The sequence below is a fragment of the Stegostoma tigrinum genome, chromosome 26 (genome assembly GCF_030684315.1).
Source record: "Stegostoma tigrinum isolate sSteTig4 chromosome 26, sSteTig4.hap1, whole genome shotgun sequence".
Lineage (NCBI taxonomy): Eukaryota > Metazoa > Chordata > Chondrichthyes > Orectolobiformes > Stegostomatidae > Stegostoma > Stegostoma tigrinum.
The window spans coordinates 12,249,904-12,269,327 of NC_081379.1; the positions used below are offsets into that span (position 1 = coordinate 12,249,904).

The following is a 19,424-nucleotide window of genomic DNA, read 5'->3' on the forward strand; positions in this document are numbered from 1 at the left end:
TCTGCAGGCCCTGTCCCCTGATGGTATTTGATGGACGTGTAAAACCTTTCATTATCCTGGATGAATTTATCCATGTGTATTGTCCTTGTGCCTTCACCCGCCTCACTGTACGAAGGCAAGCAGGTGGCTGGTGCATCTTAAGTAATGTTCTTTCTTTATTCTCTCAAGCGAGAATAGCTTATCCTGTTGTTCCGACCTCCTCCTCCCCCTCACGCTCCCAGCACACACACACACACAAACACACACACACACCTCTCCAACTCCCTCAGTTACTGTCCACTCATATAACACTGTCAGCATCCTGTCCTGCAACAGCTGGCCCAGCAATGCTGGTAATGAATACAATAGTTGTGAGTTGGTTTAGTTGTTAAATACAAAGGCAAAATGATTGTGTTCATTTGGCCAAAGCTACTAGAATTGTTATCACTGCTCGTTGCCGGTGGTCCCGCAGCCAATAGCAATCAATAGTTTCAAAATAGAACTATTGCATACGAGTTGTTTTGTTAATTTAATGTAGCAAGCTTTTCTTGAGTTCCTTCAACATAAGTAAGGCATTTTGGTCGATCAGATTGCTTGATCTTTCAACTGAAAAAATGTTTTACACCATGATTGTGGTCCTGGCTAACTGGTGAATAAGTCCTTTGAAATAGTGCTAAAAGAGCCTTGTCATACATCATTATAGCATAACAAAGTGCATAAGACTTAAGGCAATCTGGGGCCTACTGACACATCAGACAGATCTTGTAACATAGTGTAAAAGAAGTGTGTGTCACACAAGGCTGCTTGGTGCTTACTGACATAGCACAGTGCTGGTGTGTGTGCATGAAGATGTGTGCTGCGATGCAATTAAAAATTGAATGGGGTTTATTTGAAAGCAAGGCCATGGCTTAGGATGATTGACGGAGCAGCACATGCGGTAATTATTTTGGGAAAGAAAAATCACTCTACATGTGCATTAACTTCTGCATACATGCAGAGTGAAAAAAAGACATCAATTTGTGGTGTTAGTTTCCAGCAGCAGGAACAAATATCACAAAATGACTTAGGTTTCTCTCCATATGGATTGAAGGCCACACACATGCAGAACACTTTCATCTCCTTAGGCACCACTGTGCACACTTTGCCACCTCTTGAAATCTGAACTATTTCTGTTCTTAAACTGTGCTTGTTCGTGAATACAAACTTGAATATCAGACAATCAGAAATCCTTGCTTTAAGAAAAGGTGATCACTCCTGGCTGTAGAATCAGTGATCATAGGCCATAGGTTACCAATGTTCAAATGTCACTAATGAGCAATATGTTTATGTAAGATGTCACAGTTACAGAATATTTTGTCACAATTGCAGTAAAGGCATTTAGGAAAAATAGATAAATGTTTAAACTTGAGGAAAATGCTGGATACTGAGCAAATTTATGACAGTGACATTAATTTTGAACAAAGGAGATTTTCTGCACAAAAGAAGGCCATTCAGGCAGTCATGGCAAAGACACAACTGGCTTAATTGTCTCTATTTGTATAGTAAACATGTAAAACTACAGGGTACAGTACCTCAAACTATGGAATCAAGGCCGTGTCAGATTTAGAATATTTTAGAATTTTCGATTGGGCAGTTCAGGCAATTGGCAATTTGAGTCAAGCTGGAACAGGTTGGGTCAAGATCTCATAGTCGTGCATGAAGTGGCGGAGCTGCTAACTAGTCAGAGCTATACTGTGCCAAACTCAGTGCCTAACCAAATTGCCCAAAAAAATCAATTCATATTGATGCATGGAAGATATCAAACCCATCCCAGTTGTTGGACATTGCTGGTCTTCAGGCATCATATTTGAGGTTCTTTACTCCACCTGTACGTTCTCAAACAGACCAAAGCTATCAATCCCCAGAACAGAAAGAAAAGATTTTAATGAATTAGAGACTTCTTCTCACCAGTATCACAATCAACTTCATCCAGACAATGCCTCAACTGTGGTAGGATCAAGCAATATGAACGCCTTAAGCAGGTATGTATTTGATTAAGGTGTTTGTAAAAAAGAATCTAACGGTTAAGCTTGCTTTAATGGTGATGAAAAGCGATGAGAGGTGACAGCAGTCTGTTGAAGTCTACCTGCAAGTCTACAGATGTTATTTGGCAGTTTGAAGATTCATGTATTATTTTGCCTTGCATTTCATAAATATATTGGCAAAATATCAAGAAGGCATAATTGTAGTTTGTGTCACCAATCTGGAGTGATTCCTGGCAAATATCTCAGAACTGCACTGAAAACATTTTTGAAGACCCAACCTCATGCCTTGAGGGAAAGTGTACCCGGAAGAACAGCAGGTGATGTTGCTGAAAGGAATGCAAATGTGTTACATTGATGGTGTCCAACTATAAATATTGTTTTCATCATGTGAAATTGTCACTAATTATATGAATATTGATAAGGAGTTTTCCCAATTCATGGGTTGAATTAAGTAGCCTTTTAAGTCACAATTGTCACAATACTCAGACTACTGGCTACCTCCTGATGTCTATTTTAAAGCTAAATTAAACAGAAATGATACAGATACAGAAACAATATATTCCCATGCCTCTTATGGCTGGATTGGTGAAGATAGAAAATCTAAGGACTTAATCAAGAGCATCCCAGGTTTAACATCCTCAACTGTGCTGGTTTGGTTAGCCTCAGTCGGGCAACAATTAAATTGTTATTATTGGTTCAGTGAGCAGATAAAAAAATTGAAAAAATCTCCTGGAGATCCAATTCCTAATTGTTAATGACTCCTGCAGGAACTAGGGTCTGGACTGGACTCTCCTTTGATATCCCCTCCAGTAAAGCTCTGGTTAATTTTCACCTTTGAGGTTCATTCCTGAAGAACTGCCAAGTGGATGAGGTGCCAGAGAGGTACAGTTGTGGTATTAGTAGAACAGCATGAAAAGAAGAGGAAAAAAATCACAGAAGAAAATAATTTTTGCCAAATTTAGCAACAGTCAACAACAATCACACCTAATATCTCAATGGTTTGCATTAGGATATGGAGAAGTTTGAAGGAGGCCGCCTTGGTGATTGAGAATTTCTGACAGTGAAGGTCATTTCTGAATATCTATTGTTTACCAGGAAGCCGTGATTAATTTTGTACCCCCCTCCTTCTAATCTTTGCCTTCTTATGGAACGTTACCTCCCAACATGGAATTTGCTTTTTGTTTTAACAGTGCTAAAGAGAAAATGTTTCAATCAGCAAAAACATTCTGTGAAGTGTTTACGTTTTCTGAAGCTGATAGAAAAACAGCACTTTGCAAAAAAATGAGGATCCATTATCTTGGTTTTCTGGCTATCAGCTGTGTAAGGCATTAAGTGATGACTGCATTCCAGTACCATGACAACTGTGGCAATAACAAGTTATTCCATTGGTTGAATTTGAAGAATCAAAATACATTACATAACAATTTGTTGTGAAGCAGCATTGGTGACTCCCTGGTAACAGGAATTATGGTGGATAATCCTGTCTGACATACTCTAGTGTACATGTCAGGCAGTGGTATAGTCGAGAGATAGTTTACAAAGTTTTATTGGCTGGTGGACAACAACTACTTAGTAGGAAATGAAAGTAAGTGAATCAGCTAGAAGATACTACCTATACAATATAGGAGCAGAGTCCTATAAAATGTATTGCAGGTACAGATGGCAGGATGAATACAATTCATTATTGTTTATTTCAATGGCATCTGTATTCTTCTAATCGTTCCGTACACTTTCCCAAACTTGCCACATTTCTTTCATAATGGGCATGATTACTGAAAACTGCCATTCCACAAGTGTTTGTGGTTCTTCAGTATAGCAAGCATGTCACCATCTTCAAGATTGAGTCAAAAGAGACTGTGCTATTTTACTGTGATAATGGGAACTGCAGATGCCGGAGAATCCAAGATAACAAAGTGTGGAGTTGGATGAACACAGCAGGCCAAGCAGCATCTCAGGAGCACAAAAGCTCCTTTTGTGCTTTTGTGCTCCTGAGATGCTGCTTGGCCTGCTGTGTTCATCCAACTCCACACTTTGTTATCTGTGCTATTTTCCTGCAGAGAATGACTTCAACTGTCTCCATCTCATGTCCACATGTATGCTTTATTCCAGGAAACTCATAAGATAATAATCAGGAGCAGAAGTCTGGATTTTATACTCTTCTGTATCCCTGTCACAATATCAGCCAGTTACTCCTATAGTGAGATCAATCAACAACTAGGATCTGGAGTTGAATTTAGGATCTTCCTGGTTTGGTTCAGTTCCAAAGCTTGAACTACATGTTATTATATGATAGAACTACTTATATTATATCTGTGACTATCCAGCTGACTAGCAAATGGCCGAAGTTGCCAGTACTGACCCACAACAATCCGTGCTGTGACCTCATGTTGTATTTCTTACAGACTATGTAATGAGATAGAGAGCCGCCTAATGTGTAAAAAAAATGGCATAGTAAAGAGTAGAGGTGGGAGCATAACCCAACAATCGGCAGAGATACAAGGTAACTTGCTCTCTACAGGAAAACATCTCCTGTGAGTTATATTTCAGACTGAGGAGATGAGTTGTAAGACACGAAAGACATGTTTGTGTTCTACCCTTCCAAAAATACTTTAAGATTGTATGTTTCTAGTGGAGATTGGTGGGATTCAAGTGTGTACCTGGGACATCAGCAGACAGAATGAAAGCAGGCATGACACCAATGCTGCATAAAGTTGGAATCTGAATCCTGGGAGGGTATTTGATGCACCTACACTAAACGGACTACAATGATACCAGAAGGCAGCTCACCACCACCTCCTCAAAGCAGTTGGGGATGAGAATAAATGCTGGCCCAACCAGTGATATCGATATCCCGAAATGAATACACATAAAAAGGCAAGTTGATAGAGATTATACTTGGTGGTGGAAACTACTAATGGAAAATATTAACTTATCTTAATTAGCATCAGTTTCTCGTAAATGACAAATAGGCATTTTACATACTTAAAGTACTTTTCTCCCCTCAGTTTTCTTCTCTGTTCTACATCTTGAGATGTTACTACATTTTCATAGAATCCCCCACAGTGTGGAAACAGGCCCTTCAGCCCAACAAGTCCACACTGACTCACTGAGCATCCCACCCAGACCCATGCCCATATAAGCCCACCTAATCTACATGTCCCTGAACACTACAGGCAATTTTAGTTTCGCCAATTCACCTAGCTTGCACATCTTTGGACTATGACAGGAAACCAGAGCACCTGGAGGAAACCCATGCAGACACGGGGAGAATGTGCAAACTCCAACGCAGACAGTCACCCAAGGATGGAATTGAACTCGGGACTCTGGCACTGTGCGGCAACAGTGCTAACCACTGAGCCACTGTGCGAACACTGTGAGAGACAGTGTCTGCTCAACAGTACTCCACTTAACTTGGACGTACTTTATTTGCAAGGATAGACGCCAAACGTTCACAGAATATTCAACTGTAAAAGACATCACAACAGGGCCAATGCAGTACTCTGTTAAGATGCAACAGATTTTACTAGGTAGTGATTTGGTCCTCTGGTTGGATTTCCGTCCCCCCACCTCAGTGCATTAATGTTAATTTTAGTCTGTTTAAGACCCCAACTAATTCAGAATGAACTTGTACAAAAATTTAGGTACTTTCTGCTCTGTATGACTCAGTTCTGTACCCAATGGTCTATGCACCATCAGGAATCTCAGGGTTTACAGAAAGATTTAAAACATTACCCCATCTATAATTTTCTGCTCTATGTATTAGTCTGGTCATGAGAAGAAAATAAGTGATTTCTCTCTGAGGGCAGATTTATATCTGGCTGGTTTCACATTAGTTATGGAAGCAAGGGCATATGGAGTACATTTTTGTTATCACAATGATGGGCAAGAATAAAAGAAACTGAAGAACTGATCACATGTATAAGCATGACTGGTGTCGACACGAGTATTTTTGAAACACGACAGAACAAACAATTAAATCCTACAAAGTTAATATGGGAACTGTCTTTAAGAAGGATTCATTTGGCACTAAAGGAAAGTTAGTGCTGTTTCCAGGACACATTTTTTGCCAAGGTCATTGGAAGGTCGGGCTTTTGTTGACCAGAGAGATAGTGTGTACGTTATTGGTCCAGCATGTTTGCCAGACTAAAACCCGCTGAGTGAGAATTAAAATGCTTACAGATTGTTTCATAAATCACACTTACACAGTCTTTTCTCACGAATGTGAACGAATGACAGAAGCCATTTATTTCTGTGCCATCAACAGCAAAGCAGTCAGGAAGAATCAAGCCACAAATGAGCAAGTGGGTTTACACCTTCTAAGGTACATATAAAAGGGTGGGAAACAGATTTCTCCAACTGCCCTGCATTGGACAGACTTCAGCCGATTGAAAACTGAATAGACGTACTCTATGACAATACTTAAAATGTTTGAACATCTAATGATTTTACTTAAATTATGGACAATACAAAATGTATACAAAAGCAGAAATTGCTGGAATAGCTCAGCAGATCTGGCAGCATCTGTGGAGAGAAATAAAGTTAATGTTTCAGGTTGGGTGATCCTTCCTCGGAACCGATTTTTGAGGAAAGGTCACTCAACCCCGAAACTTGATTTCTCTCCACAGATACTGACGGAACTGCTGAGCTTTTCCAGCAATTTCTGTTTTTGTTTCTGATTTACAGCATCGGCAGTTCTTTCGGTTTTACAGAATGTATACACTTTGCTGAGACACATTAGAAGTTTTTTTTAAATTGAGAAGGCTGAATGAAGGCAGGCAAGCAACTATACCTAGACAGCAGACATTAGCTTGAGACCCTTTATAATTGAGTTGTATGCCTTCATTCCTGGCATCAGAGATTTCCACTGGATCATTACTGATCTGATGTAGGCCAGGTACAACAAGGATGACTCAGGTCTCAAAATGTAGTGATGTGGAGGTGCTGGTTGGACTGGAGTGGACAAGGTCAAAAAGCACATGACACCAGGTTATAGTCCAACAGGTTTATTTGAAGACACAAGCTTTCAAAGTTTCGCTCCTTCTTCAGGAGTTAGTGAGAAAGGTAGCTTCAGACACAGAATTTATAAGCAAAAGATCGAAGGGTCATAGAACTGATGCAAATGTGTTGAACAAACCTAAGTTAGCTTCTAGATCTTTAATCAGTTAGAAGGGATTAATATGCAAATCCCACAATTCCTTTCAAGTCACTGCCCTGAGATAACTAAATGTTTTATCAGAACACCAAAGGTGACATCTCAGGTCAGACAATGCATTTTAGGTGTGAGGTCTTGTTTAGAATCTAGCTGTGTGTCATCTTGGAGTTAAACTGGTTTATTTTCAAAGTAACAATTCATAAATGCCACATTGACTGTCTACAAATTGTGCGCTTTTTGAGTGTATTTGCAATTACCAATCTGCAAATGCAAATTCACCCCATTTTATGTGTTTGTGTGTGTGTGCTTGAGTGTGTCCGTGTCCGTGTGTGTGTGTGTGTGTGTGTGTGTGCGTACAAGCGCGCATGTGAGTGCATGAGAGAGATTATGCGTATGAGAGAGGGTGTGTGTGAGTGTGTAAGTATGTGTGTGTGAGTGTGTTTATGTGAGGGAGTGCGTGTGTATGTGTGCATGTGTGAGGGAGTGTGTGTGTACATATGCATGTGTGATAGTGTATACTGTGGTGGGGTTACCCGTAGTGTGATATGAACTCAAGATTCCAGTTGAAGCCATCCTCATGGGTAACAAACTTGGCTATCAGCCTCCGCTTGGGAACTATGCATTGTTGTGTATCCCAAAGTCAGCCTTGGAGGACGTTTACCTGAAGATCTGAGGCTGAATGTCCTTTACCGCTGAAGTGTTCTCCCACTGGGAGGGAACATCCCTGTCTGGCGTTTGTTACACAGTGTCCATTCATCCGTTGTTGTAGGGCCTGCATGGTTTTGTCAATGTACCGTGCCTCAAAGCATCCTTGCCTGCAGCATATGGGATAGACATCGTTGGCCAAGTCACATGAACATCTGCTCTGCATGTAATGGGTGGTGTTCCCACAAGTGATGGTAGTATCCATGTCAATGATCTAACATGTCTTGCCAAGATTGCCAATGGCAGCATTGTATAGTGTTGTGGTCGATGTTGTCCTGAAGGCTGGGTAGTTTGCTGTGAGCAATGTTCTGTTCAAGGTTTCGTGGTTGTTTGAAGGTGAGAAGTGGTGGTGTAGGGAAGATCTTGGTGAGGTCCTCATTGTCATTGACAATGTGTTGAGGGCTGTGAAGAACATAGCATAGTTTCTCTTCTACCAGGAAGTAGTGGACAATGAAGGGTAGCCTATGAGTCGAATCCCATGTCTGTCTTCTGAGGAGGTCATTACGGTGTTTTGCCGTGGAATGTCGGAACTGGCGATCGATGAGTTGCACATCGTATCCTGTTCTTACAAGGGCATCTTTCAGCACCTTCAGGTTTCCACCGTGTTCCTCCTCATCTGAGCAGATCCTGTATATGTGTAGGGCTTGTCCGTAGGGAATGGCTTTTTAAATATGTTTAGGGTGGAAGCTAGAGAAGTGCAGCATCGTGAAGTTATCCATGGGCTTGCAGTTGAGTGAGGTGTTGAGGTATCTGTCCTTGATGGAAAATGTGTGTCCAAAAATGAGACTGATTCCAAAAAGAGTAGTCTACAGTAGGTCTGATGGTGGGATGAAACTTGTTGATATCACTATGTAGTTGTTTCAGTGATTCCTTGCCATGAGTCTAACGGCAGAAAATGTCGGCAGTGTATCTGGTATATAGCATTCATTGGAGGCCCTCTACAGCAAAGAAGTCTTGTTCGAACCTGTGCATGAAAATGTTGGCATATTGGAGTGCAAATTTGGTCCCCATGGCTGTTCCATGTGTCTGGATGAAGAACTAGTTGTCAAAGGTGAGGACGTTGTGGTTGAGGATGAAGTGGATGAGTTGTAGGATGTTGTCTGGAAATTGAGTACTGAGGCAATTGCAGCGACGCTGTCATCATGGGGGATGCTGTTGTAGAGTGCCAAACTATCCATTGTGATGAAGAACGTTTCTGGTTCGACTGGTCTGTGGGTGCTGAGTTTCTGCAAGAAATCTGTAGTGTTGTGACAGAGTCTGGGGTTTCCCTGTACAATGGGATGAGATGCCCTTGACATAATCAGAGAGGTTCTCACATAGGGTCTAATTGCCTGCCACAATGGGACATCCAGGTGTGTTGGCTTTGTGAATCTTCAGAAAGCAGCAGAAGTCCCCTACACAAGAAGTACATGAGATGAGAGTGTATAGCATATGCTGCAGGACTAGATCTAAAGTCTTGATCAGTCTGTTGAGTTCACAGGTGTGTTCTTTGGTTGGATTGGAAGATAGTTGTCTGCAGTGTTCCTAGTTGTTCAGTTATCTGTATACTTTCTTGCAGTAGTCCATTCTATTCTACATGATTTTGGCTTCTCCTTTGTCTGATGGTTTGATGACAATGTTGCAATTGGTCTTGAGAGCATGGGTGGCGTTGTGTTGTGCCTGGGTGATGTTTTGCGCTACCTTGTGAGTGAGGCTGATGAATCTGGCATTCACGCATTCCCTGATGGCTTGAGCATACATGTCAAGCCCAAGGCAAAAGCCCTTTGGAGGGGTCCAATTCGACTCCTTCTTTGGCTGCACTACCACGGATCTCTCTTTTGACAGTTCTGGTTCATTGGTAGTTTCTTTGGGTTCGCTGCTGACATCGTAGAAGAATTCTCTAAGTCTCATTCATCTGATGAATTCCTCTGTGTCTGCCACAAGACCAATGGGGTCCATTTTGATGGTGGGGCAGAAATTGAGCCCTCCGCTGAGAACTTCGATCTCATCCGGTGGAAGGGTGTAATCAGATCGGTTGATGATGGATTTCCCTGTGGTGGTACCGTTTTCAACTGTGATATCGGGGAGTCTTGGCTACTGCTGGTGGTGATAGCAAGTTTCTCCAGTTTCTTGTTCTTGGTGTGCATGTAGATCGTGCAGTTTCGTTGCCTCATCTGCTTGGCAGTATCTCATTATTGTACTGCTGTATCTTGAGTACAAGCTAAGAATATGGACCCCATCTCAATTTCAAGGTTACGGCGCCTGCTGTAGAGTCAGTGTATGAGATGATTGAGGACTTTGCAAGACATGTGACAGGAGGGGAGAAACTACGCCATGTTCTTCGTAGCCTTCAGCACACTGTCGGTGATAATGATCACCTTGTCAAGATCTTCCGTAAGTCTCCACTTCTCGCTTTCAAACAACCACCAAACATTAAACAGACCATTATTTGCAACAAACTACTCAGCCTTCAGGACAACAACGATGTCCCAGAACACCATACTACCCTGTCATGTCAACCTCTGCAAGACATGCTAGGTTATCGACATGGATACTACTGTTACATGTGGGAACACTAACCCCTGCGCACACAGCACATACTCACGTGACTTGACCAACGTTGTCTATCCCATACACTGTAGGCAAGGATGCTCTGAGGCATGGTACATTGGCAAAACCATGTAGACGCTATGACAACAGATGAATGAGCACTGTGTAACAATCGCCAAAGAGGGATGTTCCCTCCCAGTGAGGGAATACTTCAGTGGTAAAGGACATTCGACCTAAGATCTTTGGGTAAACATCCTCCAAGGTGGACTTTGGGATACACAACAATGCATAGTCACCAAGCAGAGGCTGATAGCCAGGTTCAGTACCAATGACTTTGGTCTCAACCAGAATCTTGGGTTCATGTCACACTACAGGTGGCCCCAACACAGTATACACTCCCACACATGCATACATACACACATAGTGCCTCACACAAACACACTCACATACACATGCTCGCACTCTCGCACAGACCCTCTCTCATACACACACTCTCACATGCACACACTCGCACTCATGCAAACAAACACATTCTCTCTCAAGCACACACACACAAACACACTCTTCCTCTCTCTCTCAAATATACTGACCCTCTCTCTCTCTCACAAACACAAACACACACTCTCCCTCTCTCTCACATAAACACACACACACACACACACACACACACACCCACACACACACACGTGGGGTGAATTTGCATTTGCAGATGCATTCTATTTTGTTCAAAAAGCACACAATTTGTAATCAGTCAATGTGGCATGTTATAAATGCTTACTTTGGAAATAAAACCAGTTTGACTGCATGTCGATACACAGCCAGATTCTAAACAAGGCCTCACACCTAAAATGATTGTCTGACCTGAGGAGTCTCCTCTGGTATACTAATAAAACATTTAGTTATCTTGAGGCAGTGACTTAAAAGAAATTAAGGGATGTGCATACTAATCCCTTCTAACTGATTAAAGATTTAGCAGCTAACTTAGGTTTGTTGAACACATTCACATCAGTTCTATGACCCATTGATCTTTTGCTTATAAATTCTGTGTCTGATGCCACCTCTGTCACTGACTCCTGAAGAAGCAGTGAGACTCCGAAAGCTTGTGTCTTCAGACAAACCTGGTCGACTATAACCTGGTGTCGTGAGATTCTCAAAAAGTAGTGGAATAGTAGCCCTTCTGAGCTTGATTCAACCTGTTCAGAGTTTACTGGAACAGGTGACGTGACCAAGGAAGTGCAGGCACTGCTCACCAGACAAAGGGAGAAGATACAATGCACAAGACATTACCATTTTTAAAATGTGTAGGAGGCACAGTAAATTAAGGAAGGGTTATTTGCCTGAGGATGTGTTAGATGCAGGTACAGGTACGCCATTTAAAAAACATTTAGACAGATACTTGAATAGGAAAGGTTTAGCAGGATGTGGGTCAAACGCAGTCAAATGGGACTAGTTTAGTTTGGGAAACTTGGTCGGCACGGAAGATTGGACTGAAGGATCTGTTTCCTTGCTGTATGACTCTATGCATCTACCACTAAGATTATCTGTATAAGGTGCTGAAAGGGTTAGTCTTGAACTCAGATTCGCCTGCCCATTCTGATGATATGACACAGTCTTTAGATGGAGACACAGTTAGCCTTGCGCTAGTTTCTGGTATAGATAACCAGGACATACCTGGCTTCTGGTAGTTGTAATTATACTTTGCTGATTAATGTTATATGTACTTGTTCCTAGCATGTAATAAACAATATCTTGTTATGTAAAACCAATACCACTTCTTGATAAAACTATCTCTTGACTAACCTTCAATCATTGAAAACCAGACAGACCACTAGTTCGTATGTAGAAAGGAGGATAGTGGCAGCAACCTTCTTCAAACACAAGCCACCCAGCAGCTGACATCCAGACACTATCTCCTCTTTTAAAACTTACCACCTTTGGTTTGTTTGTGTGTTTGATGTCACATTTTCATTTGGGGGGATGAAATTGTCAATGATTAATAAAATTCCATTCTTCCATCCAAGAAAGCATTCATGTCAACGGACATCTTGTTAATCTTAAACTGGATAATGGAATGAGTGTCACTAACCTGCCTGAACAGGTACCGCAGCTGAAGAAACTGAAGTCACAGCTCACAAAGATGAAACTAGATGGTCCATGTGGAACAATTCTCAAAGACATTACAAGGAAGATTGTAACACAAACAGTATTCAGGAGTTGAAAACGGTTAAGTGGCTCACAGTCAACCCTCCTCACTTTTGAGCTTTGTTGCAGACACTTGAGGATTGGAAATTGACTCACTTTTTTTAATCCCCCTTTCATTTGGTTGAAACAAATTTTCTTCTCTTTCAGCACAGAGCTATCATGCTTCAATTAAAGTGTAGTTCACCAGAAAATGACAGAGCCAATCACCAGGATTTCTTTCTTCCCACTCACAAAAAATAAAGACAGGACATCAAATACGCACACAAACACAGATAAGTTGAAAAGCAAAAGGGAGACTTCCACAAGCATAAGACAAAACAAATGAAGTGTACAAGTCTCTGTTGTCCTTGAGTTCTGAATATGACATCCCACAACTACTTAGCTGAAGTCTGAGCGTACAAGGTGTAGAGCTGGATGAACACAGCAGGCCAAGCAGCATCAGAGGAGCAGAAAAGCTGACATTTCGAGTCCAGACCCTTCTTCGAAAATGGGGGAGGGCAAGGGGATTCTGAAATAAATAGGGACAAAGGGGGAGGCAGATAAAAGATGGATAAAGGAGAAGATGGGTGGAGAGGAGACAGACAGGTCAAGGAGGCGGGGTTGCAGTCAATAAAGATGAGTGCAAGTGGAGAGTTAGGGAGGAGATAGGTCAGTCCAGGGAGGACGGACAGGTCAAGGAGATGGGATGGGGCTGGTAGGTAGGAGATCGGGGTGGGGCTTGTGGTGGGAGGAGTGGATAGGTGGGAGGACAGGTTGGGGAGACGGGTATGAGCTGGGCTGGTTTTGGGATGCGGCTGGGGGAGGGGAGGGTTTGAAGCTTGTGAAGTCCACATTGATACCATTGGGCTGCAGGGTTCCCAAGTGGAATATGAGTTGCTGTTCCTGCAAACCTTCGGATGACTTCATTGTGGCACTGCAGGAGGCCCAGGATGGACATGTTGTTCAAGGAGTGGGAGGGGAAGTTGAAATGGTTCATGACTGGGAAGCGCAGTTGTTTGTTGTGAACCAATCATAGTTGTTCCACAAAGCGGTGGTCTTATTAGTTGGAGTCTTATTTGTTTATCAGTAGAGAGATTTGTACAGTATTCATTTCTGATGAATGGTTGTTTTGCCAAATTGTTTCATCACCTGATGCTTCTTTGAAGAGATAGAAGACATCGGAAAAGAGACAAAGTGCCAGATCTTGTTTATAAATCCTTTTTTCCCAGTACCCCATCCCCCTAACCCTGCAGTTTTATTTCTCAACAAGTTACTGCTATGGTTCATTTGTATATTCCTAAGTTTAGCTCTGTTGTCATTCTAAGCTGAATATTCCCCAGGCAACATATCATCTCTCACTATTTGAAATCATCATGCAAATCTGAATTAAATAAAGTGAAACTTTTTTGATGCTTAGTTATCTGGTTCCATTGTTTTTGATGAAGTGGTAATTTCAGTGCAGACAGGCTTTATACGTTTCACAAGCATTTCCTTAATCTATCATCAGGTATTATGAAAGCCATTTTAGGTCAGAACTTGCTCTTTTTTTAAGTAAGAATCACTTTAATCCATGAAGATTTCAGACATTAGAAATCAGATGATGGAAGTTGAATATTGACAGTCCATGTTTATTATCTTCATAATAATCTATATAGAACATAGAACATTACAGCACAGTACAGGCCCTTCAGCCCTCGATGTTGTGCCGACCTGTCATACCGATCTGAAGCCCATCTAACCTACATTATTCCATGTACGTCCATATGCTTGTCCAATGATGATTTAAATGTACCTGAACATACTTGCAGTGGCAGAAGGATTTCTAAAATTAGTTTCAAGAGAACAGCTGGTTCGTAAACAAATGATGGTCAATCAAGTGGTCAAAAAGCTATTGGTAGAAGATATCAATGGGGCTTCAAGACTTAGGGTAAAATTCAAAAGAAGAAATAATCTGGTGAGATTATATCTGCTCATAAAAGAGAATAGTTCCATACAGTTAACAAGGATATTACAGATCTTACAAAATTGGTGGATATGTTTTCCATTCCTGTCTTCTCTTAAGACAGTCTGTTGTTTCTTAAAGCAGAATTCTCTGTGCCAATGACAGAAATGTCGGTGAAAGAGCAGCAATCCTCCAATAACACAACTGAATATCTAGTTCACCAGAAAGGCATCTTTATAGGGCAAATGAAGAAGTCCAACCCAATCAACAAGTTGGAGTACAGTATATACTTTAACTCAGATCTATCAGCAGATCGGGAGTAAAGATTTGCATCATTTAAGCAGAGATGACCACATGCCCATGATTACATGCAAGGAAGACCAGAAAAAAAAATTGCCAGGTCTGAACATACAGGATATCATAAAAAAGGAGAATACCTGGTCAAATCAAAAAGAAAATGCCTACTCTAGAAATCCAGGATATTTCAAGAAAGAAAGGAGTGAATTCAACAAAACAGCTATTTTCTATAATGTATGAGATTAAAGATTCCCCCAGATGTAGTTATAGGATAATGACCTGAATAAGCAGGGAAGAGATCATCTGTGAAGGAAATTCAGGAGATTAGGTGTCCTCCAGATGAAGTAATCGACCAGCTACTTGATTCAGCAGGATCAACATTCTCAACAAATGACATGCAAGAGGTAAAAGATATTCCAGTGGAGAAGTGGCTGAAATTTACAGTCAAGATTGAAATTAAGGTAAACAGTTCTCAAGCCAAAGACCTACCAATCTTCTAAGCCCAAAGGGAATACATTCCATTGGTCCAGGCTGTGCATCATCCTGTCCATCAGGAGCTGCAGGATCACACTTGCACAACAGGGCAATGAGTTCCCCCTCCCTGCCACATCCAGGGCAAATGTCAGCAATCATGCAGGCAGCTCCAGGCTGACACTGCTTGTCTGGGTGCACAACAGACTTTTAAATGCCAGGAATGCCAGTAAATTCTGGGATCTCCAGTGAGTGGCGGATATCTCCAGGAAGGGCACGTGACAACGTGGGGTGGAAAAATACAGGATTCTAGTGTGTGTGGGGCTCAAATGGCAATTAATGCAGCAAGTTTGGTAAGATACAGCTCAGTAGGCCTTGCTGATTCCAGAATTTCTCCACCAAACTCAACAAGACACTCATTTTGCCAAAAAAAAGCAAGCTTCAGCCCTATGAGTTCAAGGCTTTTCAGGTGTTGGAAAAGAATTAGTTCCAGTGAATGACAATATGATGAGTCGACTGTTTAAAGTTTAGATGAATAAAGTTTTTGCCCTTCAGCAGTTTGAATGCTGTGTTTTAATTAAATTAAGATTAAAAGGCACAAATTGCTCTTTTTTAAACAATGCTTTCTCAGCAAGAATGTCAGGAGCAATAGTGGATAGGTCAGCAACTGTAAACTACAGAAGAAATGAGGAGAAATTATTTGGCACATTATAAATCCTGACACAGGCTAATACACTGTATGGGTCCAGAACATAGATCAAACAAGGAGCATTATTATACAAGTGGCTGATTGGGGGTTGAGTTTGACAGCTCAGCTGCCTGCACAGAAAATGTGGACAAAACACAGGGAACATTTGTCAATGAAAGTAAGATGATGTAATGGCTGCAGCAGGAGGTGGTATCAGGGAACCAAAGTAAATGTTTTTACAAATTCTACGATAGAAAACTAAAATATCTTACGCTACATTGGGGCACTCCAAAGTGTTTTACAGTCAACAGAATCTTTTTGAAATGAGGTTGCTGATATAATGTCAGGAACATGGCACAAAACAAACACACAACATTCTCAACAAAGGATATGCAAGAGATAAAAGATATTCCAGTGGAGAAGTGGCTGAAATTACAGTCAAGATCAAAATCAAGGTAAACAGTTCTCAAACCAAAGATCTACCAATCTTCTAAGTCCAAAAGGAATACATTATGCTGGCCCAGCCTGTTCATCATCCTGTCCACCAGAAGCAATGCCTTGGGGAGGCAATGGCCTAGTGGTATTATCGATGGACTGTTAACCTTGAAACCCAGGTAATATTCTGGATACCTGGGTTCAAATCTTACCGAGACAAATTGTGGAATTTGAATTTAATAAAAATCTGGAATTAAGAGTCTAACAATGACCACGAATCCATTGCCGACTGTCTGATAAAACCCATCAGGGTCACTAATGTCCTTTAGGGAAGGAATCTTCCATCCTTATCTGGTTTGGCCATCATGTGATTCCAGACCCACAGCAATGTGGTTGAATCTTAACTTTCCTCTGGGCAATTAGGGATGGGCAATAAATGCTGGCCCAGCCAATGATGCCCACATCCTGTGAGAGCATAAAAAGACACAAAACTGGAAAGGTAAGCTCAAAGAGTGTAACTGCATCACAGCGTTACACACAGTTGTCACATTAGAAAGCGTAAAAAAATTAATGACATAATATATACAAATGAACCATAATGCAACTTCAACCTCTGTGAATCTAAAGTCGTATTGAATTCCATCTTTCTGTTCTGTAATAAGAATTAAATAAGGTTTTAGGAAAAGAGATTCAAACAGGAGTAAGACAAGCTCATACTATAGGGCACATTCTATCAGGCATGAACCTTGTACACCCTAAGGCCTGCATCAGCTTTGAAAGCAAACCTCTGTAGGCAGAACAGAAAGATCCAGAATGAATGATTTTTGTTTATTGAACAAGAATAAAATGTAGACAACATATGCTTACAAAGGTTGATTATTTTCTGTGCTTATTGGACAGACTGACAGAGATCAGACAGAAGCGAAACAGAGCCAGGACAGAGTATTAGACAGAATTCTGTTCAGCTAATCTAATGATGTGGTCATGTTGGACTGGGGTGGACAAAGTCAGAAGTCACTCACCTGACAAAGGAACAGCACTCTGAAAGCTTGTGATTTTAAATAAATCTGTCGGTTTATAACCTGGCGTCATATGACTTCTGACTTTAGCTAATCTAAGATTGAGATAGTTTGAATAAACACTAAGTTAACCTGCATACTTCTGTCTCTTTGTTGTTGGAAGCCCAGAGAGCACCAGCTCTGGTTATCAGCTCATACAGACAGGAGAGGAGTCAATTCTCGTAACCTAACAAATTATTAGTGTACTAAATAAGACATGTGCTATTCAAATGTTTTTATCACAAAACTACACCCTTTATATTTTCCCACTAGCTGAACCAGGATCGACTTATACACCGATTAGAGTCCTCTGAGACTCCCCTTGTAGTCACAAAATATAAAAGCTAATACCTGTTCAGGATAGCTGCTGCTGCTGACGAGAGGTAACACTGGCCAGGCGTCTGCACTCGATGTCACCACCACATCCTTGTCATAGGTTATGCTTCTGGGATGGTTGGTCTCCGGAGTTTTCACTGGCTGCATGCCCCGAAGGTCTTCTTTCTATTCTTCCCCTTGTCTGTCTCAAGTCATGCTGTCTTTCATTCTGTTGGTTCAGGATAATTCATTTATCACATACCTTCATGTTATTGGCCTTGGCCCAGAGACTTAGGTAGCATTACCTCATTACTTCTCATCCAAATAAGGCTTTTGGATTACCTCGGCTTTCTTACTTTTTGCAGAACTTAATTAATTCAAACCAGTTTAAATTGGCTCAAACTAGCACACTAGCCGGTCATTTTTAGTTCATAAGCTACTTCTTTCTTTCTGTCAGCACTTTTGCATTCCGTACTTCCCTGTTGGCGATGTTGGCAGCTGGTAGCCCTCTCTCTCTATCTTTCTGCACCCTCTGGCTAACATCTCCCCAGGTAGCGATGTCAGCAGCTTGTATCTTTCTCTCTCTGTCTCTCTGCAGTCTTTGGCTAACACCCTGTAGCCTAGGTAAGGAGAATTAACCACAACAGTTTCAAACAGTTTACCTTCTGGCTTCTATTTCAGCCAGTAAAGTAGCCACACATGTACCGGTGAACCCAAAACCTTTCCTGGTTCTATCCATTGCCTCACAAGGCTCTTGTGCAGTCAAGTATCATGGCTGACCAAACAGATGGGTGCCCCTTTAAAAGTACAACTACATCACTCTATTTTTCACTTTCCTTGCAGTAGAACTGCAAGAGGAGCAATATTACTGCTTCTAAGAGCCAGCTGTGGCTCAGTTAAGTCTTGCACCAGGACTGAAGCACAGAAAACAAATCAAGGTTGAAACTTCAATGTAGAACTGAGGGAGTGCTACACTGTCAAAGGTACCATTTTACAGGCGAGGTGTCTTCTCAGAAAGTGTATTACAATTTGATGAACAAGTGAGTTATCCCCACTGTTTAGGCCAAAGTTTATCCCTCAATAATTAGCACCAAAAGTTTATCCCTCAATAATTAGCACCATTGTTATGTGTGTTATTTTACTGTATGCAAATAAACTGTTATGTTTCCTGCATTATAACAATGATTTTAAATCTACTTCATTTTCTGTAAAGAATTTTGGGATGTGCTACGGTGATGAGTAGCACAATGTAAACAACAACCTATCTCTTCATTTCTAATTTGTCTGACATTGCAATTAAGGATCCCAAAAGAAGGAGTTATTGGTGGAGTAAAAAACAGAAAGTTGGAGAAGCTCAGCAGGCCGCATCGTGGAGAAAGAAACAATATTAAAGTTTAAGTCCAATTTGCCTCTTCTTCAGTCCCTTCGAAATACTTATCAATGTACCAGAAAAAGAGTTATGGAAGGGAGCCCGAATAAGACTGGAACAAGGAATATACCAGATGGCCCACAAAACAATAGATATACTTAGGCCCATGCAGGTACCCATAGCCACATTTTTATTTGAAGGAACTTAGAGAGGGAATTGTTCAATGAGTGAACAGCTCAACCAGGCCAAGGAGGATGATGGTGAATTGAAAGTGTCAGG

General features: G+C 41.3%; 1 long non-coding RNA gene across 3 annotated transcripts in view; it reads right to left on the bottom strand.

Moving 5' to 3' along the window:
* LOC125463978 (uncharacterized) overlaps positions 1-19,424 on the bottom strand; it is a 192,885-nt gene that overhangs the window by 35,915 nt on the left and 137,546 nt on the right. For all 3 annotated transcript variants that reach the window (XR_009447259.1, XR_009447260.1, XR_009447258.1), the window contains exon 3: positions 17,813-18,005. This is a non-coding gene — a long non-coding RNA (uncharacterized LOC125463978). The remainder of the gene's footprint in view (positions 1-17,812; positions 18,006-19,424) is intronic.